General features: G+C 51.0%; 1 protein-coding gene across 3 annotated transcripts in view; it reads left to right on the top strand.

Annotated features, from left to right (window-relative positions):
* Positions 1 to 14,969: 14,969 nt before the first annotated feature.
* The window catches only part of DAG1 (dystroglycan 1), a 63,952-nt gene continuing 54,593 nt past the window's right edge, over positions 14,970 to 24,328 (top strand). The window contains exon 1 of one of the 3 annotated variants that reach the window (XM_081247123.1): positions 14,970 to 15,109. The gene's annotated coding sequence lies outside the window, so the exon portion shown is untranslated. The other 2 variants (XM_081247122.1, XM_081247121.1) reach the window with 2 other exon arrangements.

Raw genomic sequence — 24,328 nt, 5'->3', positions numbered from 1 at the left:
TATTTATGGCTGAATTGGGTCTTCGCCTCTGTGCGAGGGCTTTCTCTAGTTGTGGCAAGCGGGGGCCACTCTTCATCGAGGTGCGCGGGCCTCTCACTGCCGCGGCCTCTCTTGTTGTGGAGCACAGGCTCCAGATGTGCCGGCTCAGTAGTTGTGGCTCATGGGCTTAGCTGCTCCACGGCATGCGGGATCCTCCCAGACCAGGGCTCGAACCCGTGTCCCCTGCATCGGCAGGTGGACTCTCAACCACTGCGCCACCAGGGAAGGCCCCTGGCCCTCCTTTTATAACTCGTCTCTTACACTCCTCTCTCCCCTCCTCTGGCCACATTGGCCTCCACACTGTCCCAGGCTCACAGGTTTATTTCCATCTGTTTGCTCACTGTCTCATTTCTGTCACTTCTCAGCCCTAATATCTCCTCACCTGACATCATATTGCACATTTGTTTATATGTCTGGTCGCCCTCCAGAACAGCACTGTCCAACAGAAATATAATGCAAGCCACAAATGTGGGCACCATATGTAATTTAAAAATTCTTGGTAATGTTAAAAAAAGTCAAAAACAGGTTAAATTATTTTAATAAGATATTTTATTTAACCCAAAATACTCTAAATATGATCATTTCAATATAAAATCAATAGTTAAAATGTTAGATAGTTAACATTTTTTTTTACTAAATCTTTGACATCAGGTATGTATTTCACACTTACAACACTTCTCAATTCAGACTACACATTTCAAGAGCTCAGTAGTAGCGTGTGGCTACGGGCTACCATATTTGACAGCACTGCTCTAAAATATAAGCCCTGTAAAAGCAGAGCTTGGTCTGTCTTGTTCCTGGCTAAATCCCCAGCACCTAGAACAGTGCCCGGCACATATTTTATATTCAATTAGTGTTTGTTGAATTCGTGAATGAATAGAATGGCTTTGCACTCCTTGGCACCCTTCCGTAGGACAGGTCCCAGCCCTCTGAGAACACATCATCTGGCAGGCAACCATCAGTCATAGTCAGGACAGCAGCGCCACCTGCTGGGGAATAGGGAGTCACGCACCCATGAGAATCAGGCACCAGGACTCAAGGCTGGTGGAGGGGGCAAAGACAGGAGGTGGGCTCTGGATGCCTGGAATGTTATTCCTTACCTGAGTCTTGGAACCTCAATTTTCCGAAAATCTTTCCCAGACCTTATCTCCTAGTATTACCAAGGTAACTATCATATTAAGAATTCCATCAATGATAAGACTTACCTGGTGGCACAGTGGTTAACAATCCACCTGCCAATGCAGGGAACACTGGGTTTGAGCCCTGGTCTGGGAAGATCCCACATGCCGCGGAGCACCTAAGACCATGCGCCACAACTACTGGACCATGGCAGGCTCCCTTTTGCATGGTCTACACTGGAACTCTGGAAATGGCTGCCTGAAAGTCTCCTACAGGCCAGTTCTCTGCCCAGTCCTTTTCTTTTTTTTTAATTAATTAATTAACTTATTTATTTTTGGCTGCTTTGGGTCTTTGTTGCTGTGTGTGGGCTTTCTCTAGTTGCGGCGAGCAGGGGCTACTCTTGGTTGCGGTGTGCGGGCTTCTCACTGCGGTGGCTTCTCTTGCTGTGGAGCACAGGCCCTAGAGTGCACGGGCTCAGTAGTTGTGGTGCAAGGGCTTAGTTGCTCCGCGGCCTGTGGGATCTTCCCAGACCAGGGCTCGAACCCAGTGTCCCCTGCATTGGCAGGTGGATTCTTAACCACTGAGCCATCAGGGAAGCCCTGCCCAGTCTTTCTTAACTTCTGTTGGGTTTAGACCTTTTGAGAACCTGATGAAAAGTCAACCTCCTCCAAGACTACACTTGCACATTCGTGCATGTGCGTGCATGTACACGCGTGCACACACACACACACACACAAGTTCCTCGTTTGTAATGTTTGGGGATCCAGAAAGAGTCAGTATGTATAAAATTGTACTAAATGGGGACTTCCCTGGTAGCCCAGTGAGTGAGACTCTGCGCTCCCAGTGCAGGGGGCCACGGTTTGATCCCTGGTGGGCGAACTAGATCCCGCATGCATACCGCAACTGAGAAGTCTGCATGCCGCAACTAAGAGCCTGCATGCCACAACGAAGACCTGGCACAGCCAAAATAAATAAATAAATATTTTTTAAAAGTTGTACTAAATGAATGGCCCCTTTGTCTAATGGCATAGTGGGTCTACAATAACAATCAAGTTTCTGATTCAGGTGGAGAAAGCTCCTAGCAACGTTGAATGAACAAAGCAGAATAATAATAGTAAGAATAATAATAACCACTAACACTTATTTATCATTTACTATATACCAGACACTGTTCTCTTTATGCTTGTGTTCTTTCCTTATTCCACTCCCCTTCAAGGTAGAAATCACAATTATTCTAATATTACAGGTAAGAAATGAGTGGAAAGTTTGAATGACTTGCCCAAGGCCATATAGCTGATGAGCGGCCATACTGGGGTTCAGTTCTGGCAGGACACCATGTTGTATATAGAATCTGGTCTGAACTCCATGATTTTTTAAATTTAATAAATATTAACTGAGCACTTTTTTTCACATGGGCATACAGCAGTGAACAAAAGTCTCTGCTCTCATTTTTAAAAAATATTTATTTATTTATTTGGCTGTGCCAGGTCTTCGCTGTGGCACATGGGATCTAGTTCCCTGACCAGGGTTCGAACCCAGGCCCCCTGTATTGGGAGCACAGAGTCTTAACCACTGGACCACCAGGGAAGTCCCTCTCATAGAGGATTCATTCTAGTGGAGGAGATAAGACAAATAAATCAGTTTACCTATGTCTCCTAGTGATAAGCACTCTGAACAAAACAGCAAGTAATACATCCAAAATACTCTTTCCAGGATTCAGCCAGGCCCTTTGTTAAAAGCCTCCTGGGGAGTTCCCTGATGGTCTAGTGGTTAGGATTCGACACTTTCACTGCCATGGCCGGGGTTCAATCCCTGGTCAGGGAACTGAGATCCCACAAGCCATGCAGCGAGGCCAAAAAATAAAAATAAAAAAGCCTCCTGGATCCTAGGGCAGACAACAACAGTTCTTTCCTCATCTCCTACCCTGGGTTCAAAATTGCTGGTTGGCAGCAGGAGGTGGCAAGAAAGTGACTAACAAGTCCAGGCTCTGCCTAGAGATGACCACACTAGGCAGCTTACCAAAAGCCCTAAATGAGTAGAAGAGGGATTCAGTTTCAAGGTGAACCAATTGGGAGGGCTGTGCTGGGTAGGCAGTGAAGGTTGGGAGGGCATGAGATTCAGGCAGGACCCAGAAGTATGGGCATGATTTGGACTTGAGCTATGCTTACTTAGCTCAAGCCCTGGTATATAATAGGTGTTTAGTAAATGTGGTGAATGACTGAGTTGATAAATGAAAAAAACAAAACACACACCCTTGTATTGATGGGTGTGTGTGTGAATGAGAGCTCAGAACTTCAAAAGCTCCCAGAGGTCCGCAAGTTGGCAGCCAAACCCATCTGGATGAGCAGAAGGCAGGGGGGCAGAAGATACTGTTGGGGTGTGCGTAGAACAGCCCAGCCCTGGTGAGTGCAGGTCTAGCTTCTCGGCTGGGTCTGAAGCCACCCTTCCTTTTATACTATCTCCAATAAGATGATTTGAAGTAGCTCCCAGGAGGTGGCAAGGCAGATGGACCCCCTGAGGTTCCCTCAAGGCTCGAGAGGGCAGTGCAAGTCAAGATGGCCAGGAGCTGGCCCATGGTTCAGCCAATTGGGGCAGAACCAGACTAGAATTTCTCTGACCTTAAGTGCACTGCAGGGGCTTCTAGCCTGGAATCCCTGCAAGCACTGCAGGATGTTTAGGGACTCTTTTAAATTATAGGCAAGACTGTGTGTGTAGGGAGTGTTTGTCTGGGAAAGTGTCAATAGCTTTTTCAGATGATGGAGGTAAGGAACGCTGGGGACCCTGACACAGGGAATGAAATCCATGGTACCCCCTTCCTAGAGTTGGTCTCCAGACAGGCTCTATGCTGTCTTCCCAAACATTGGCTGGCAGCCCCACCATCTCCCTTGGGGCCTTCCATGGAGTACTCAGCCGCTTCCATTCCAGAACGTGTGTGCCCAATCAGGGGGTGGCAGGAAATAAGACTTTCTCTGGTCCTTGGGGGCTACTGGGTACAGCTGGGAGCTTGGAGCAGCTTCCTGCAGCTGCTGGGGACAGGGAGCCAAGGAATGCTTGCCTGTGTTTCCCTAGCTTTCCTGGGACCTGCTGTCCTGCCGCTGAAGTCACTGAGCCTCACCAGGCCCCACTCCGGCCCTCACTGTTGGTACATTTTATCCCATTATGAAAGGAATCTGGAACGAGTTGACTCTAGTATTGGGCAATACAGGACCAGCAGGAGGCTGCCCAGCTGGCTTATCTTGTCAGTTCCCCTACCTCCTTCCCTGAGCTCCCCGTGCTTGGCCCCAACTGCAGACCATTCTGCTCAGAGTCAGGCAAGTTCCAGCAAAGTCTAGGATGCCTGGTCAGGGCCTGCTCAGGCAGTCACCTCTTCCCTATTCTTGTCCATCTGTCCAGGCCTGGACAGGCTCTGCTACTGCTGAACCCTTCCTGGGAATTCCCCAAGCCAGCAGGAAACTAAGCTGCGCCCCTCCCATAAGACCCAGCTTCGGTGACCCCTACTCCATATACTTCCTCAGACCAGGCCAGGCTGCCTGACCCCCCTCCATATACCGCCTTGTTTCCTGTGTGCAGTTTTCCCTGAGGAGCTGGAACGCGCGCTTCTCTGTTGTCCTGGCCATGACTTCTAGTTCTCTGCCTTTGGCCTTCTTGCATGTCTGGGAACAGAGTAGGTGCTCAGTAAAGGGCTTTATTATTTTATTTATTTATTTTTTTGGCCACGCTGCGTGGCATGTGGGATCTTAGTTCCCCAACCAGGGATGGAACCTGCTCCCCCTGCAGCGGAAGCACAGAGTCTTAACCACTGGACCACCAAGGAAGTCCAAGGGCTTTGCGATTTGATTTGCATACTTCCCTGTCCTCTACCCACTTCCTTACCCTTTTACAATTAAGGACTGAAGTGGGCTTAGATTAAATGCCAGAACTTCTAGAAGACCCTATAATCAGGCTACCCTGAGAACACCTGTGTTCAACCACTGCCCCCCACCCCCCACCCCCCACCTTCCCCACCCCCAACCCCAGGTCTTTTTGCTCTTTGAATGGGGCTGGCTGACCTTGAGCCCTCTGCCTTTTCCTCACTGAGGTTGCCCTGAAGCTTCTTCCCTCCCTCACTGGTCCCTGACTACTCATACAACTCAACAGTGTCAAGACCCCCACCGTGGTGAGGCCATGTGAACAAAGGGAGAAGGAGACAGAGACCCACCCTGTTTCTCCCAAGTCTGGAAGCCCCTCTCATGAATTCAAGACCTCTGTGTCCTGGGCTCCAGAGGTGGATAGGTCCTGGTAGTTGAAGTTTTTTGTTTTTTTTTTCTGGCTGCGTTGCTGCACGCAGGTTTCTCATCGTGGTGGCTTCTCTTATTGCGGAGCACAGGCTCTAGGCACGTGGGCTTCAGTAGTTGCAGCATGCGGGCTCAGTAGTTGTGGCACATGGGCCCTAGAGCGCAGGCTCGGTAGTTGTGGTGCACAGGTTTAGTTGCTCTGCGGCATATGGGATCCTCCTGCACCAGGGCTCGAACCCGTGTCCCCTGCATTGACAGGCTGATTCTTAACCACTGCACCACCAGGGAAGTCCCAGTAGCTGAAGTTTTGATGCAGCTGTATACATCTGTTCACTCATTCAGCAAGCATCAGTGGAGTTCCTTACTCTGGGCCAGGGACAGTGAAGGCTAGGAAGATGAATAAAGATTCGCAGCTTGGCTATTTACTGGATGTGTGACCTCTGGTGACTTTACCATTGGGCCTCAGTTTCCTCATCTGTAACATGGGGCCAATAATAACAACTGTTGCAGACGGTTGTTGGGAGGCAAAGTGAAATTTTGTGTGTCCAGGGTGCAGGACAGAGCTCAGTGACGGCAGTTGTTATTATCAAGGGAAATCTTTGTTCTCCAGGAGCTCGAGGTCTCCTAGAAACAATAGAGAGTCAGATGCTGAGAAGGCTTTTGGGTGTTGTTCTTGAGTGGAATAGGCAGGACTTGGGTAGGCGGAAGAAGACGGGCCCACACAGGTGGCATTCTGCAGGGAGTTGAGGGGAGGGGATGAGACTGGTGAGTCTTGACCAGTCTGGGGCAGGCCCCTATTGCCCAGGGTGTTATAGGGTGGGGCTCAAATTTATTCTTCAGGAGACTGGAAGTCTCTGAAGATATGTTGGTTTGTAAGGTTTGGCCTCCAAAATGCCAACTGGACTCTCTGGGAAGTCTCTCCAGAAGGCTACAGGTCTCCAGCACAGACTTAAGGCTCCAAGAGGCCTCATTTTCAATCAAATGTTTGTTCACTCATTCCAATTTTACTGGGTACCTTCTAAGTGCCAGGCCCTGTCTCAGGTGCTACAGGTTCCCAGGATGGAGGAAATAGCCAGACATAGATCCTCTAGTCTGTCCTAGGGATAAACTTTGAGACATAATAATATGGTGGGGTAAACAAGGGCCCACAGCAGAGACACCCAGCCCAGGCCAGAAGCTGAGACAGGGGATGAGCAGGAATGAGGTCAGCCAAGTGGCCAAAGAATGCTGTGGGCAGAAGTGTCACACATGGGAAGGCTTGAAAGGCTCGAGGGGAGCTGGCAGATGCCTGGCATGTTTGTAGGAACTTAAAGAGGTTCCCTGTGGCTGGGGTCATGTGCAAAGAGAAACTGGAGTAAAGATGTGACGGTAGGTGTTGAGAGAAGTGGAGGGTGGGGACCAAGCTGGACAGGTCAGGGTGAATGAGAGGTCCTCGCCCACCTGCCCCCCTCCCAGCAGCAGTGGGAAGGCAGGGGCAGAGCACCGAGCAGGGCAGGATCACAGGTAGATTTCAGTTTGGAAGTTAACTTTGGCTGCTGCCTCACAAAGACTGGGTCAGCAGAGGACAGGGCCCCACGGCCCCCACTCCCTGCAGGTCACAGTGGTGTTATGGGAGAAGGTTCTCAGAAGACAAGGCCCCAGAAGGCTAGGGGGATGTGCAGGGTAGGGGCTGGCACCTCCCCCTCAGACTGGCAGGAGGCAAGGGGACCTTTGGCTCTGGAGGAGCCTGGGAGCAGCAGCAGCTGTTGCTCCTCGTGAGGGTTCAGGCAGTCCACAGCTGTGGTGGGTCTCCAGGATTTGAGGTCAAAGACCTCTGAAAGGCAGGGCTGTGGTGGGCCAGCAGGGCCATCGGTCAGGGAAGGGGGAAGTCGTGGCAGTTCAGTGGGATGCAGTGTCCTACTCTGATCCAGCTGTCTGGGAACAGCTGCTGGCCCGGAAGAGGGAGGGAACCCAGGCAGCAGCAGGTGAGGAAGCTCCCTGGCTGCTGGGCTGTGGGAACAGAGGTTGAGAGCCAGTAGGGGGTGGGAGGGCATTGGGGGAGAGGCAGCATCTGCTGCCAATGGACCAGCCTGGCTCCAGTGTATTCTATTTTTTTTTTTTTTTTGGCTGTGCCCCACAGCTTGTGGGATCTTAGTTCCCCCACCAGGGATTGAACTTGCGCCCTCAGCAGTGAGAGCACAGGGTCCTAACCATTGGACCGCCAGGGAAATCCCAGGCTCCAGTGCTTTCAGAGGCAACTGGAATTCCTCTGGGAAGGAAAGGCTGGGGTGAGGATGGGGGTGGGGAGACTAGGGAGGGAGCCAAGTGCTTTTCTCTGTGTTCCCGTGGTTTCCCCCAAAGACCATTCTCCTGGGCTGCACTGCCTCCTCAGGACCCCTCTAGAGCCCTCCTCCACCCTAATGGGGTTGTTTTTTTTTCTCTCTCACCGATTCTTCAGCTCTCCTTATCTGCACCTGTGTCCTGGCCCTTCTAGGAAGGAAAGTAGACAACCTGGCGCCTTTTGGAAAGCTCTGGTCCATTGGGTCATAGAGGGAAAGGGGTTTGCCCAAGGTCCCAGTCAGTCAGAGGCAGGCACAGGGGCCCCTGCCTGTGTGTAGCTAGCCCTTTGGGCCTCAACCCTAGGTACCCACTGTAAGAGCAACTAGGCCTGGTACGCCCCCAGGAACTGCCTCCTGAGAACTGGGAACTGATGGGACTTACTTAGTCCCAGTGGTTGTAGGTGCAGTAAAGAGGCCTGTGGGCTCCCACTTCTCTGCCCACCTCAACACCAGGGCCTCAGCACCATCACCATTGACCCAATTGCTGAGGGTCCCAGGCAGCAGGGCGAGTACAAGGAAGTTTCAGACAGAGGGAGGGCATGGGGTCAGCTGAGGCCAGTCTTCCTTCTTGGGGGCCCTAGCATGAGACAAGCAGCTGCTCAGCCCTGCTTTGAGACCCGGACTATCCCCTTCAGGAGCAGCCTTCCCTCCATCCTGATGTCCCCACCTTTGTATTGTTCCAGCTGCCACATCCGCACATGTGCTTGGGGGCACAGAGATGGGATGGGAATGAAGAGATGAAATGTTTCTTTTTACCTTTGCTGTAAAAATTCTCCAGGGATTATGAATGGGTCTTTGTATGGCTCTTAGGACATGTTAGTGCCTCTGCAAAGAGCCACAACCATGCTTGTAGCCAGTCGTGCCCACACCCAGAGGTCCAGAGCCCTGGTTTCAAGTTGGGGTCTCTCTTACCTCAAGAGCCCAGTACCCAGTCTGTCCTGTTCCAGGCCTTCTATTTTTTTTTTTTTAAATATTTATTTATTTATTTATTTGGCTGTGCTGTGTCTTAGATGTGGTGTGCAGGATGTTTTTAGTTGCGTCATGTGGGATCTAGTTCCCTGCCCAGGGACTGAACCCGGGCCCCCTGTATTGGGAGTGCAGAGTCTTAACCACTGGACTACCAAGGAAGTCCCCCGTTCCAGGCCTTCCTGGTCCCTGGGGTCCCTTGTCAAGTTCAGCCAACTGAACCCATCTGATGAGTATAGACCCTCTCCTGCCCACTCCCGGGTAACCTCAGCCAGGACCTCAGTCCATTCCATTCGGCTAAGTGGCAGCTGCAGGGAGGGAGCTTTGAAGGTTACCAGTCCTGATCAGTGAGCAGAAGGGAGATGGATGGGACAGCTGACTGAGGCCTCATGTACCTGCCAGGTGACACCCCGCATGTCCTGAGGGCCTCCTGCAACCCTGTGTCTGGCAGCAGCCCCAGGGGAGTTGGGTGGGGGGATCACCCAGAGCCTGTCTTGGGGCAGGACACTCCCACTCCCCAACACACACACTCCTCTGCTCTCTCCCCGCCTTCACCTTGGCCCAGACCAAGTGTTTCCTTTCCTCAGAGGGCTGGTGCTAGACCCTCTCTGGTGGGCTCTGCATGGTCTGTCCTAAAGCCCTTACCTGCAGTGCATACCAGGAGCTGTCCAAGCCATTCCTCTCCCCACAGGCATGTTCCCTCCCCCCTGGTCCTTCTTCCTCTGGGGCTGAAAGGAGGGGTGCTGCCTCTCTGGCCTCTCTGTATTTCCTTGGAAGATGGAGGCAGGGAAAGTGAGAAATTTTCTCTCTAAATGCTTGTTCTGACTTGACTTCCATGGTGCCTGTTGTCCCTCCCCCTGTGGATCCCCATCTGTGCCCCTTGCCCTGCCTGCTCTCCCACCCCTTTCCCCACCTCCAAGGGGAAGGAGGAGCTCCAGGGCTGAGGCCAAGCTTCTGCCCCCTCATTCCTCACCCCACTGCATTCCTTCCAGGAGGCCTGAGGGCACTGTCCCACTCCCCTCCTCCTCCCCCTCCTCCTCCCCCTCCTCCTCCCCCTCCTCCTCCCCTCCTCCTCCCCCTCCTCCCCTCCCCTCCTCCCCTCCCCCTCCTTCCCCTCCTCCCCCTCCTCACCCCTCCTCCCCGGCTCCTCCTCCTCCTCGCTCCCACCCTTCAGCTTCCCTGCCCCTTGCTTCTGGGATCCTATACTTCTGACAAGACGAAGCCTGATTAAATCCAGCTCCAGTGCCTGCCCTCCCACCAGTCACTCTTTCTCCCTTGTTCAGTGTTCCATTCACTGCTCAGGCCATGGTGACCTCCCGGTTTCCTCAGACCTGTCTGGCCACTTTCTCCTCTGACTTCACTGTTGTCTGTTCCCTAGAAAACCCCAGGACTTCTTCCTTTACCTCCTGCGGGCTCTGCCTTCAAAGAGAGGACTTCCCTGATACCACACAGCAGATCCTGGCCCCTCCCGGCCCTCTCATCCCCTGATTATTACATTTTTATTTACTTATTTATTTACTGTGTAGCTTGTTACACTAGAATTTGGGCTCCACAAGAGCAGCTTGTTCCTTTTATCCCTTGCTGTGTTTCCAGCATACAGTAGACTCAGTAAATATCTCTGGATTAATAATACACTGACATGTTTCACACTGGTCCTGATTCAGTCATATAAAGTGATATTCTGTCACTCTCAGTGAGCAGGCAAATCTGAAGCCCACATATGACGTCACTTGGTGATGAGGGACAGGCTCATAGAAGGCAAGTAGCTTATTTCAGGTCACACAGTGAACTTAGCTCTGGGTTGCAGCAGGGGCTTATTCCTCATAGGGACACACCTGGAGGTTTGGCTGATCTGCTAACATTCACTCTTTATCCTTTATTAGCTCCCCTCAAGATGCCTGGATGGATCCCTGTTGCTCCTCCCCCAAATGCTGGGGATTTCCCAGACCGCAGGTGAGGCTCCCAGGGACACTGCCTTTATCTGTCAGCACTCAGCCTAGAGCAAAGGCTGTCTGTCCACTCAGGTTCAACACTTTCCAGTGTTCTAATGGCATACCCATTAGCCATGAGAGCAGAGTCAGAACCAGTGGTTGTCAGGTAACCTGTTAATGTCTCTTGACTAAGGGGCCACTGAGAGGAGCCGAGGCTGATGAGAGGCACACTCCCAGATCTCAGGCCAGCTCTGAGAGGAAGAGGTCTTTCTGCCATGGAGGAGCCCTGGCCAAGCTCTGGGCCAGACATGGACATATGACTGAGCATGGAGAAGGGACCCTTAATCTGGCTGAACAAGAAGAGTGTCGGTCTGAGGGCCTGGGTTCAATCCTAGTCAGGGAGCTAAAAATCCCATAAGCTGCATGGCACAGCCAAAAAATAATAATAATAAATAAAATAAAATAAAAAAGACTGTGGGTGGCTTCTGCCAAGACTGTGCGTTTAGGGGCTAGCTGGTCAGTGACTAAAAAAATTAACAAAGAGGCCCCTCAACTTTGCTTGCCTCCACTGGCTCCTCGGCGAGACCAGATCTAATCTGGTGTTTAGTCCAGTGCTCAAGGCCACAGGCCCAGTGATTTGAGAATAATCACCCAAAGTTGGCCTTGGGGGACTGTCTTATCCCAGAGCCAAAAGGGAGTGGAATGTGACTGAGGGAGAGGGCAGTAGACATGTATCCACCAAGGGGAGAGGTGACTTTTATTCATTCGACCAACCCTCACCCTTGCTGTGGAGTTCCTGTCCCCACAGGACTGTATGTTCCTGGAGGGCCAGGTGCAGAAGCAGCTGCCTGGCTGACTAGAAAGGAAGGCCCTATGCTAGACATGTATGAAGGGGTCTGGTGGAAGTGCTGCAGTTGAGGTCCCTGCAAGGGAAGGAGCTGATTTCTGGGAAGACTGGTATTGACCCGCAAACATGCCTACTAGCAGTTTCTCCCGGATGAACTTATCAGCCCTTTCTTTCTGCCAGAGCTGCTGGACAATCTGCCTTCTGTTAAATCCAGACAAAAGGGACCCCTCCCTTGCCCTGATTTGGCTGGCCTTGCTTGCCAGCCCACTGCCTCAGGCAGACCTGCAGGCCTGGCATTTGGACAAGGAGCCTCTACCCTCAGCCAGCACTGACCCCTGCCCCTCTCCATTGGGCCTTGGGGAGGATCAGTAGCAGGAGCCTCCCTCCCCCTCGAAGTCTGAGGCTGGGCACTGGCCCTTGGCCCTTGGTTCCTTGGGAATATGCCAGAATGAAAAAGGCCTGGAAGCCTAGGACCAGAAGAAAGTTTGGTCCATGTAGGTGTCTGCTGGATTTCACCTGAGCTAGAACCAAGGCCCTAGCTTAAACCATATCAGCACAAAGTAAGCACTGGGACATTTGCTTTGGGCCTTGTACAAGGCTTAGACCCTTGGGGATAACTGCCAACCAAGAAGGGAGGTAGGCAGCATCCCCCGATTCCTTCTTTTCCAAACAGAAATTGAGCCTCTATTATGTGCATGTTGTTAGGTGATCGTTGCAATGTGGGATCAATCAGGTGCACATATCTGGCCTCAAGGGCTCATACTCTAGTGGGGAAGACAAACCTCAATCTGATAATCTTCCTGAAGCCTCTGGCTGGGGGTCTAATTGGAGGGTGGAGGAAGCACTGGAGGCTATATGGCCAGGAGAGTTGAGGGCTGACTTTCGTGCCTAAATAACCTCATTCTTGGCCTCTTGATCAGTTCTCCCTGAGCCCATACCACATGGGCCCTTTGGGCAGCTGTTCTTGGGTGTGCCCTGGGACTCACTCTTGGCTGTGCTCTCCAACTGGCAGTGAACACCAAGCCTGGTCTAGGATGGCCTAGGCACTGCTGGGGTTCCAGAATAGCTCCCAAGGGTGAGTCACTGGGGACCTTGTGCTGAGCCCTAGGGTGAGCTGTGGAAGCCCCGGGAGAGGAAAGGTTTCAATTCTCAAGACTATGGGGAGTAACAAGGCCTTGACTTTACAGCCCCCACCCAACCTAGGGGCCCATGAAGACTGTCCACCTCTCTCTATGGGCTCCATGGGGGCTGGTTAGGCCCCAAGAGGCTGGCCATCCAGGCCTCTTGCCTTCTAGGGCCTGAAGGAACAGGGGGTTGGGGGAGCCCCAACTCCAGACAAAAAAGAAGCTAGCAATGAGACCCAGAGCTCACATCTGTTCTGGCCTTGTGGGGAGAGCTGCCAAGGCTGGAGGGCTGGGGAAGGGGGAGAGCATTGGGGCCAGCCTGGGACCACAGCATCTCCAAGTGAGTTCCAAACCTGGAGAGGCAGGGACTGGAAGGATTTGGCTGTAAGAGCTTCAGACAAACTCGGGTTGTTGCTCCCCTCCTCCTAGGACTAGGAAGGGCCTATCCCACCTTTTGGCACCAGCTGGTTGAGGTAGAGACCTTCCCATGGCCAGAGCTCTGGGGGAGCTTGGGTATGGGGTGCTGGGACCCTGGAGGCCAGAGTGAGGCCTGGTGCCTCATCTAGCAAGACCAGTGCCAAAAATGAAGAAGGGGAGTTACTCTAGTATCCACGGATGGTCATTAAGGACTAAAGAGCAGCTAGCAGTTTCTGTGTAGACGGTAGGAGGGATGAGGCCTGTACTCACTGCTGTTTTTTGTTTTGGGAAAACATATATATATATATATATATATATATATATATATATATATATATATATATATATAATTATACAGTCAGACACTAAAATACCCAGCAGAACCTAGGGCTGCAAAGCAGTGTCTGATGTGCGTTTGTGGTGGCAGGGAAACTCTGCAAGCTGAAGGAGTGAACGGAAAGAATGTATTTTGTTTAGAAACCCAAATAATTTTCTATATTTTTAGCCTTTTTTTTTAAACATCTTTATTGGAGTATAATTGCTTTACAATGGTGTGTTAGTTTCTGCTCTATAAGAAAGTGAATCATCTATACATATACATATATCCCCATATCTCCTCCCTCTTGCGTCTCCCTCCCACCCTCCCTATCCCACCCCTCTAGGTGGACACAAAACACTGAGCTGATCTCCCTGTGCTGCATTTTTAGCCTATTTGAAGCCGGAGAATTTTAGAACTGGATTTGAAAGGCCATAAATTTTTTAGTTTTAACATCCAAGGGATAATTTGGGGCTTTCTTCCTGGTTTTTACATCTTTTTCTGGTCTGTGTGAATGAAGTTTGGAGCCTAAGCATTTAAGTATAACGCATCACAAACAAGTATGTGTGTTTGAGAGATGAGGCATTCCTTTTTGCTCTCTTTGAAGTTCGCTTCTTCTAATCCTTCCTAAGGAGAGGGAAAAAGCAGGGGAGACCCAGGGCTGTCCGGATTCCGGGAGGAACCCCTGGCAGGCAGCAGCCCGTTCTGTGTTCAGAATGTACTCGTTGACAAGAGTGCGGGCCTGGAATTCCAGCCTGGCCACCGGCCCAGGAGGGAACGGACACATCCTGCACGGGGTTTGGGGAACAGAGCCCACCACGGGTCCCATCCCCATACCCGTCCAGTAACTGTCGGGAGTCTTTGAGATAGTGGGCCTAGGTAAGCCCTGGGGAGTGAGAGCATTTTTAAGACCCTCCCCTTTAAGGGAGACAGACCTCAGCAGTAACTCCCCGCCCTTTACTCCCCCAACTCCCTGAAAGAATGCGGGCCTCGAGTGAGTGACCAGCGCCAGCGGGTCAGAGCTATTTCTGGCGGCTGAGGAGGCACCGGATTCCGGGTGTTCAGGGAAGGAGGAGGGGACGAGGGTCAGGCCTGAGGCGCTTCCCGGACACCCCCCCCTGCTGGGGGCTAGGCCCCCGGAGAGGGGCAGGCTTCCTGCCCTTCCGGCCCTCGGCCCTCGCCTCAGTTTCCTCATCAGTATAAGAGTCGGGCAACGGGGCCATCATCCTTCGCAATTTGGAGGACTCTTGCTGATTGTTTTCTTGTCTTAAAATTACCTGATTTGCGTTCGACAGAAATCAGGAGGGCGGAAGACAGTCTATGGGTGGCCAGTTGTGGCCGGGCCAGTTATCGGGCCTGACCACCCGGGTAGGTTGGATGCCTCTCAGGGGCCCACATGCCTGAGGTTGGGCGGGGCGCCCCTCCCCCACTCCCAGTCCTGAGCTCTCCGGGTAACCCGGACGGGCCGGGGCGTGCCGCGGGTACAGACCTGGCCCGCCGCGGGCGGGATTTCCAGGATGGGGCGTGTCTGTTCAGACGGGGGCGCGGCGGGCCAATAAGCAGAACGGCGCGGGGGGGCGGGGCCTGTGCGCGGGTGCGGCGCGCTGCGGGGCGGCCGACGCAGGCAGAAGCGAGCGTCGCGGGGACTGCCGGTCGGCGCCGCGCGGAGCTGGCAGCGGGATTGGCTGCGGCACTCGCGTGTCAGGGGGTTGCTAGGCTTCGGTCGCGCGCCCCGCCCTCGCGCTCCCTCACCGCCCGGTACGTGCTCGCGCCGAGGCTGCGGTGCGGCGCTAGAGCTCCTCGGGCTCGGCGGCAGCGGCGGGAGCTTCGCGCCGAGTCCCCGGGGAGCGGCGGCGGCGTCTTGCGGGCGGGAAGAGCGAGCACCTGCCGCGTCCCGCCCGTCGGCGCTCGGTGAGTGCGCCGCCCGTCCACTGCCGCCGAGCCTGGCAGCCCAGGCCCCCATTTCCGTCGCTGGCCCAGCCTTCCGAGGAACACCTGCTGCTGCTCTCGCTGTTTGGCCCGGGGCGGGGACACGGTCGCGGACGTCCTTGCGGGTGAGGCGGCGACGCGGCCCGGGTAGAACCGCCCCTTGCTCTCGGCCCCTCAGGCGAAGGCTGGGGGCGTCCGGCCCCGGGCTGCGCGCCGCGGCGGTGGGCCAGGCCTCAGCCCGGGCCGCGCTCCAGGGAACGCGCGGCGGTCGCGGGCGTGTGCGCCCTGCGGACTGTCTCCCGGGCTTCCTCAGAGGGTCGCGCGGCCCAGTTTGGCCAGAGCCCGAGGATGGGGCATTGAGCCCCTCAGGAAGCGCCGCAGCCGCTATATCCTGAGCCGCTCAGAGCCTTGGGGTCACCCCTTCCCACACATACACACTTGGGCTTTTTTGGTGTTTGGAAAACCATATTCACCCGCGGGTATATCTGGAAAATGTCTCCAGAGAAAATGCTCTCTCGGTTTAGAATCCTTCTGCCGTAAATTCCGAGTTAATTTCATACGAACTCAACTACTAATTTAAAATGCATATTTTAATTTCTATGACTTGAGAAGCTCTTACATTTGTAAAGTTACTTCAGAATTAGTTTTAATGGTGATCATGAGTTTTGCCTTGGTGAGAGCTACAGCCTAGGACAGCACGGTTATAGCCTAGAGTTCTAACTTAAGAGCCCGGCCTGCTGTTTCCCTAAATAAGCGAGTAGATGTGATTCCTGGCATGGAAGCCAAACTCTGCAGGGAGGGTGGTGTTTATAGGACATAAGTCCAGATAAAGAGTTGGGTGTGCTACCAGGTGTTTTGGAGTTTGGTGTAGATGGGATGTTGTAACTTTATCAGGTTGTTCTATGCTCAGCGTTCAGAGACATAATTTTGGGATGTTCTTTTTTAGAAAAAGAATTGAACATTGGAGGCATAGTTTGAATATGGAGAAGTTGAATTGAACTTTGTTTGCCTTGGAGCCAAGTAATAAGAGCTCCTGGCCTACATGCTTAAAGGAGGCTGAGGAGCCATTTCTTGGAGGAGTGAGATTTGAAGAGGGAGTTGGATGCATGGTATGAGCCTGGTTAAGGCCTGTGGGATACTGTAAGAAAGTAGGAGTAAGCATTACTATATAGGCAACAAACATCTGGTTGGAACATGAAAGCTTGTGTTGTTACGTGCCTCTGTTGAAAGAAGCAGAGAGCCAGTCTTTACTGCTCTGAAAAATTGATTTAGCAAAATACATTCATTTATTTAACAAATATTTGACTTCGCTGCTTACCAAATTCTGTGGTAGGTCCAGGGGACCCATGTAAAAGAGACTGGTTCTGCCCTTAAGGAACTCAGGTTCGTGGACAGTGGGGGATGGGGAGCCTATGATTGATAGTGTCGGCCCACTAAGTGTGCTCAGATGGTGCTTGGGAGCCTGAGGTGATAGGGAATTCCTGAGCTGAGGCTTGCAGGGCCAGCAGAAATTAGTTGGGGGACAGCAAGGTCCGGACACAGGGAACCTCATGTATATGAGTGCCTAAAGTAGCACGTGTGAGTCCTCCAGCACGACAGGTGGGAGCCCCAGGCCTTTCTTGTTGTGCTTAGTAGTTCAAACTTCATACTCAAGGTGCAGGAGTCTGGGAAGGCTTTTCCTCAGTTGAGTGGCATGGTCTGGACCCATGTTTAGAAAGATCTTGTTGGTGGCCACATAGGTAGTGGCAGGGAGGGGATGGGAAAAGGACCTCTGGCTCTGAGGTTGGCCCTTAGAGGAGAGATGAGGGAGAAGGAGCCAGCTCAAGAGACTGGCTGAAAAGTTTCAGCAAAGGGAATACCAAGCTGTGATGGGGGAGGAGACCATTCAGGAATGTGTGGGCCAGAATATTTATCATGACCAAAGCTTTAAACCACGTCTTCTGCAGGTTTGCTAGTGCCTCTTAAACATTGAATATGGTGGGATTTGGAGGGACCCTGGGGCCACTTAGACTGGGATTATTTAGAAAAGGAGAAGCATGGCATATGTTTGTTAAAAACCTTAAACAACCTTATTTCTCACTTGAACTGGGGGCATTGCATTTCCTCTTGGGCAGGGCTGGTATATTAACCCCTGAGAGTAGATGTGTGATCATCCCTGTTGAGGCAGATGGGAGCATGTTCAGTCCTTTACCTCACAGTTGTTCCACCCTTCCCTGTGCTCTGGGCCAGTGACACGATGGATCTACATCAGCCACAGTTGAGGGCCTTCTGTATTTCTGCTCTACATGCACCGTTGCTAATGCTTATGAGAATCCTTTATAGTGCCTTAGCAAACCGAGTCATAGATGAAGGAATGTTCCCAAGGTCACACAACTGTCATGTGGCAGAATTAGGATTTGAACCCAGGCTGAACATTTGGCTGTACCCATCTGTGTTTCTGTTATATCAGACTAATAATGGTGGCCTCGGTTGGGTCCTTCTCTGGCAAAGACCAAGCCCAGGTGTCTGGTGGTGGGCAGAATGCCAGGACGATATGGGAAGGTGATCAGTGATCCCACGTGGAACTCCAGGAACATGTTGTGAGGGACCATTTTTCAGAAACCTAGGGTTTGTCAGAGCCTTCTTGAGGCCTCTGCTGGTTGCTCTGGGTACCATGCTGAAGTAAACCAAGGAACTTGGGTCCTAGGCTGGAGAGGGCAGACTTTAGGGAAGAACTGCATTGGGCTAGACCTTCAAGAACGGTTAGTGGTTTGATTGGTGAAGGAGTGGTGGCAAGAAGGTCACAATTTTGTGGAAGAAGAAATGAGCAGAGGAAAGGGGTGGGAGGGAGAAGACTGGGCACTTTTTTTGGTATGTTCTGGAAGGTTGGGTTGCAGTCAGAATGCCATGTGGAGGAGTTTGGTGTTATGTAAGAACAGGAAACCTTGAAGATCTCGGAGCACAGCTGTGATGGGATCAGCTCTGGGTTTTAAAAAGTGAGCCCTCACTGTGAATGTTGAGGCTGGGCTGGACCAGAGGCAGGTTGGTTACTGCTGTGGCCCAGTGGGGGAGACACGGGATCTGAACAAGAACAGTGGTCAGCAGGGGAGTGGAGAAAGATAAAGAAGGTTCAAGATGAGCCAGTTCAGCAGATGTTAGGGACCTGAATGGTTCTGGTACCAGCAGGGGTCTACCACTGGGTGGAAGAGGCAGGAGGTTGACAGTGAAAAGATGAGGATGTAAGGCTGCATCAGCCAAGCACTGGTGAGGACTTGAGAAACTCCAAATAAAGAGGGGCCCCTAGAGAATTCCCCACGTGGTCCAATGGTTAGAACTCTGCGCTTTCACTGCGGAGGGCTGGGTTTAATCCCTGGTCGAGGAACTAAGATCCCACAAGTTGAGTGGTGTGGCCAAAAAAAAAAAAAAAAAAAAAGAGGGGCCCCCTAGACTGCAGGAATGGGGGGAAGGCTTGAGTCTTTGTGGCAGGCAGGTAAGATGGCAAGGAAGAAGTGAAATTATGAAAGAGAAAGCATGATTTGTTGACCCACTTGGTAGGTAGAGGAATAGTTTGAATTAAAATGTCTATAGTTTTGGATACTCAGAATCATGGTGGGTGTAGCGTAGCTTTATTTTTTAATATTTATTTATTTATTTGGCTGCGTTGGGTCTTAGTTGTGGCACGGGGGATCTTTGTTGCAGCAATGTGGGATCCTTTCGTTGCGGTGCACGGGCTCTTCTTTGCGGTGCTCGGGCTTCTCTCTAGTTGTGGCACATGGGCTCTAGAGCGCAGGCTTAGTTGCCCGCCCTGGGATCGAACCTGTGTCCCTTGCATTGGTGGCGGATTCTTAACCACTGGGCCACCAGCGAAGTCCCCCATAATGTAGCTTTAGACTGGATTCAGTTAAAGAATTGCCACTGGCTCACAGATTTGACCTGTGCAAGGCAAACTAAAGGTGGCCCGTGATGGTGTGAAGTTAGAGCCCCTTTACCTGTGCTTGTTTTTTTAAGTTGGGTTTTTTTTGGGTTTTTTTGGTCATAGCCTTCTTGATAAGAGGCACGTAACTAGCCTAGTGGAATTGCAAGTGTTGACAGATACATTTTGTGGATGGGCAAGAATAAGAGTGAAGTCTCATGAGTTTTTTTCCTAGCCAGTATAGGAAGTCAGCAATGAGAAGTTTGATTCAATATTCCAGGTTCTGGGGTACATTGTTTAGATTTGAGCCACTGCAGAGTATGACCGCTTGGAGGCTGGAGGCTTCCAGAGTATCAAAGGAGAAAGAAATGGTGGTGTGAACATTGAAGGGGACTCAGATGGGTTGTAGAGTATTGAACCTTAAGGGAACTCAAAGTGAGAATACAGGTAGTATGGTCTTCAGTGTGTCCTGTATATTGGTCAAGGATTTCTTCCTCCTTTTCTGGGGTAAGTGTTCTCCCTCCTCCATGTTAAAGAGTGTTTCTGTGCCTTTGCCAGTGTTATTGTGCTGTTGCTTTTTTTTTTTTTTTTTAAAGGGTTTTTTGTTTTTGATAAATTTATTTATTTTATTTTTGGCTGCGTTGGGTCTTCGTTGCTGCGCATGGGCTTTCTCTAGTTGTGGCGAGCAGGAGATACTCTTCATTGCGGTGTGCACGCTTCTTGTTGCGGTGGCTTTCTCTTGCTGCGGACTAGACGCACAGGCTTCAGTAGTTGTAGCACGTGGTCTCAGTAGTTGTGGCTTGCGGGCTCAGTAGTTGTGGCTCATGGGCTCTAGAGCATAGGCTCAGTAGTTGTTTGCACACGGGCTTAGTTGCTCCATGGCATGTGGGATCTTCCTGAACGAGGGCTTGAACCAGTGTCCCCTGCATTGGCAGGCGGATTCTTAACCACTGCACCACCACAGAAGCTCCTGTGCTGTTGCTTCTTAAGCCCCCATCTTTCTCTGCTTTTCCTGTGTTGACACTCCAGTTCTGGAGTAAGGTGATGGTGGTTTTGAATATACAACTGATTGATCTGGTCATTTCCCAGTAGGTCTTTGTGTGCTCATGCCTCTGGATATTGATTTAAAGCAGTCTTCCTGTGAGTTGCATAACCTGCTTTGCCTTTTGACAGTCCCTCTTCACTCTGATCATTAGTCAGTAATACTGCTCAGATAGCAATTTCTATAAATAGGATTTTAGAGTAGTTTACAAAATTACACCAGCTAGAGTGCTTAATTTAGCCTTAATGAATAGGGTTTCCTATTTTCCTGTTTCTTAGGTTTGATAGCTAAGTATTTTCTTAGCCTTGCTCTGGGTCCAGGGTGGAAGGATGGATGGGATGCTGTGGTACAATATCATGAACAGAGCGTGTCTAAATTGGTGGAACTGTTGTGTGTTCTCTGTTGGAGTGAAGTAAAGCTGAATGAAACTTTTGCAGTATGTTGACTGAATTTATATTTTAAAAATAGGATTCTAGTGCGAATAATCAACTGAATATAAAAAAATCAGTTTTTAAAACAAATTTTGGGGCTTCCCTGGTGGCTCAGTGGTTGAGAGTCGGCCTGCAGATGCAGGGGACACGGGTTCATGCCCGCCCCAGTCCGGGAAGATCCCACATGCCGCGGAGCGGCTGGGCCCGTGAGCCATGGCCGCTGAGCCTGCGTGTCCGGAGCCTGTGCTCCGCAATGGGAGAGGCCACAACGGTGAGAGGCCTGTGTACCGCAAAAAAAAAAAAAAAAAAATTTTTGGCTGTGCCAGGTCTTAGTTGCAGCATGTGGACTTCTTAGTTGCAGCATGCGGGCTTCCTAGTTGCGGAATGTGGACTCTTGGTTGTGGCACGCATGCGGGATCTAGTTCCCTGACCAGGGATTGCACCCGGACCCCCTGCATTGGGAGCACAGAGTCTTACCCACTGGACCACCAGAGAAGTCCCTAAAAAATCACTTTTATGACAGTGCCTTTATCCTTTACATCATGGGGTACATTTACTAGTGTTGAGGTTTTGCTTCTCAGTTATACCTTCTTGAGCTAGTTGATTTTGAAAATACCACTGTCTAAATTTTAGACATTGGAATTAATATTATATTTTTGAAGCTGTTTATAATTTTTGGTCCTGGATTGACTCTACAGAATACATTTCGTTTTCTTTATTACCCTTTGACAATAAATAAAGGGTGACTGATTGGTGGTGTGGGCGGGAGACTGAGTGGCATTCCCCACTTCCTTTGGAGGTGGTCATTGTGGTGTATGTAATTCTATTTCGGTTGTGGGCTTTCACCAGTATTGGTTCCTTCTTTTCCTGTAGGGCCTCTGTTCTCCAGGAAGATAAGGCTTTTTTTTTTTGGCTGTGCTGCACAGCATGCAGGATCTTAGGTTCCCCAACCAGGGATCAAACCTGTGTCCCCTGCAGTGGAAGCACAGAGTCTAAACCACTGGACCGCCAGGGAAGTCCCCCCAAGATACGGCTTTTAAAGCAGCCTAGCACTAGAAGGTGAGGTAAGGTACTTGAAAAGGGAGATTTCTGCAAAAGAAAGATGGTGGATAATCACGTACTTGGCAAAATGAGCACGGAATTTTAAGACACTATAGTGGGGGAAAAACTGTATTAAATAATACATATATTTAAAATAAGAAATGTGGGGCTTTCCTGGTGGCGCAGTGGTTGAGAGTCTGCCTGCCGATGCAGGGGACATGGGTTCGTGCCCCGATCCGGGAAGATCCCACGTGCCGCGGAGCGGCTGGGCCCGTGAGCCATGGCCGCTGACCCTGCGCGTCCGGAGCCTGTGCTCTGCAACGGGAGAGGCCACAACAGTGAGAGGCCCGCATACCGCAAAAAAAAAAAAAAGAAAAAAAATGTGGAAGAAAAAAGTAGAAAGGAAGGGAAAAATCCCTTGTCCCCCAACTGTATTCTTTCTTTCTATTTTTTTTTTGGGGGGGGTTTTTTTGCGGTACGCGGGCCTCTCACTGCTGTGGCCTCTCCCGTTGCGGAGCACAGGCTCCGGACGCGCAGGCTCAGCGGCCATGGCTCACGGGCCCAGCCGCTCCGCGGCACGTGGGATCCTCCCGGACCGGGGCACGAACCCGTGCCCCCTGCATCGGCAGGCGGACTCTCAACCACTGCGCCACCAGGGAAGCCCTGTATTCTTTCTTTAAATAGGAAATGCTAACACATGGTTCAAACTCAAAAAGTTCAGAAGGATTGTACAGGGGAAAGAAAGCTTTCTTCCACCCACCCCCTAAGTCCCTGCTTCCCCTCCCTAGGAGCAGCCGTTATCCCCTGATTCCTGGGTGTCCTCCAGAGATGGCCCTTGGGCAACACTTTTACTAAGTTTAGGTTAGAGTATAAATTTAATTTTTAATCTTGTTTTTGCCCTCCCAGCATTATAACATGATCATTGTTATATAAATATAACTTTTTTTTTTTGCTGTACGTGGGCCTCTTACTGTTGTGACCTCTCCCGTCACGGAGCACAGGCTCTGGACGTGCAGGCTCAGCGGCCATGGTTCACGGGCCCAGCCGCTCCACAGCATGTGGGATCTTCCAGGACTGGGGCACGAACCCGTGTCCCCTGCATCGGCAGGCGGACTCTCAACCACTGCGGCACCAGGGAAGCCCAACTTTTTTTTTTTTTTTTTGTGCAGTACGCGGCCCTCTCACTGCTGTGGCCTCTCCCGTTGCGGAGCACAGGCTCCGGACGCGCAGGCTCAGCGGCCATGGCTCATGGGCCTAGCCACTCTGCAGCATGTGGGATCTTCCTGGACCAGGGCACGAACCCGTGTCCCCTGCATCGGCAGGCGGACTCTCAACCACTGCACCACCAGGGAAGCCCAATATAACATTTTTGATGGTTAACCTGTCCCCAGTTCTTACATGGTTGTTAATCTTACTTTGGTTGTAATAGATAATGTTGCAGTTAACATCTTTGTGCATAAAGTTTTTTTAGAATCTTTTTATCACTGCAATATTAAATATAAAACTTTTGAAAAGAGTGCAGTGTGACTTACAGTTTTGGAGGAGCACATCTATAACATCAAGTAAGGCAGGTTTTTTTTTTTTTTTTTTTTTTTTTTGGCTGTACGCGGGCCTCTCACTGCTGTGGCCTCTCCCGTTGCGGAGCACAGGCTCCGGACACACAGGCTCCGCGGCCATGGCTCGCGGGCCCAGCCGCTCCATGGCATGCGGGATCTTCCGGGACTGGGGCACGAACCCGTGTCCCCTGCATCGGCAGGCGGACTCTCAACCACTGCGCCACCAGGGAAGCCCGGCAGGTTTTTATTGATTTTCATTTTTAAGCACTGTGTACATTTTCCCCAGTTTCTTTTCTGTGACTTGCATGGGTATGCAATTTTTATAGTCACGTAGAGGCCTAGACTGAATATTCCCTGCCATTGGGGGTATGTGTAGCCACAGATTCATTCTTCCTGAGGCAGTCACAGCCCTTGGACACCCTAAGTATAGGGGAGTGTGCCAGTTGAGGGGAGCTTAAGGATGAGTGAAACATTTGGAAGGATGTGTCATACTCAGGGAAAGAGAGGCCGGTGCCCAGCTTGGTCTGTTTTGGCATTAGCTCTGCATTTCTGAGAATGTTAAGTTTTTATGTATGGAGTATGGGAATCGACAAACAAGAAGCACTGCTTACAGAGTTCTTTCTAATATGTATTGAAACAGATTCGTGGAATTGGAAGATGCTTGTTTTGGCAAATGTTATGGTTGTCTGTGTTTTACCTCTCACTGTACTGGGAACATTTACTCTAGGAATTCCAGGGGTCGATACGGGATTACTTAAGAAGATTCCCAAGGCTGTCTATGACAGAAGTGAACCATTTCTGCCTTGGTTTTCATAAATGCCTCTTTTAATTAGCTTGTTGTTCTCCAGGGCTGGGTTGATTCTCTAACCAGTTTTTGCCAAGAAAAATGATAAAGTTAATAATGAAATTGCAAATACTGGTTCCTTTTTATTTGGCTGTTAATCAGCACCCAGTATACCATCCATTTTCTGAGCTCTTATTATACTATGAAATAAAACATGTATCTCTCGTCACTGTAAATATCTTGTGTATACTCCTGCTTGGGCTGGTAGATTGTCTTTTTTTTTTTTTTTTGGTACGCGGGCC

The sequence above is a fragment of the Mesoplodon bidens genome (assembly GCF_964165515.1).
Source record: "Mesoplodon bidens genome assembly, chromosome: 10".
Classification (NCBI taxonomy): Eukaryota; Metazoa; Chordata; class Mammalia; order Artiodactyla; family Ziphiidae; genus Mesoplodon; species Mesoplodon bidens.
This window is presented reverse-complemented; position numbering and strand designations above follow the sequence as displayed.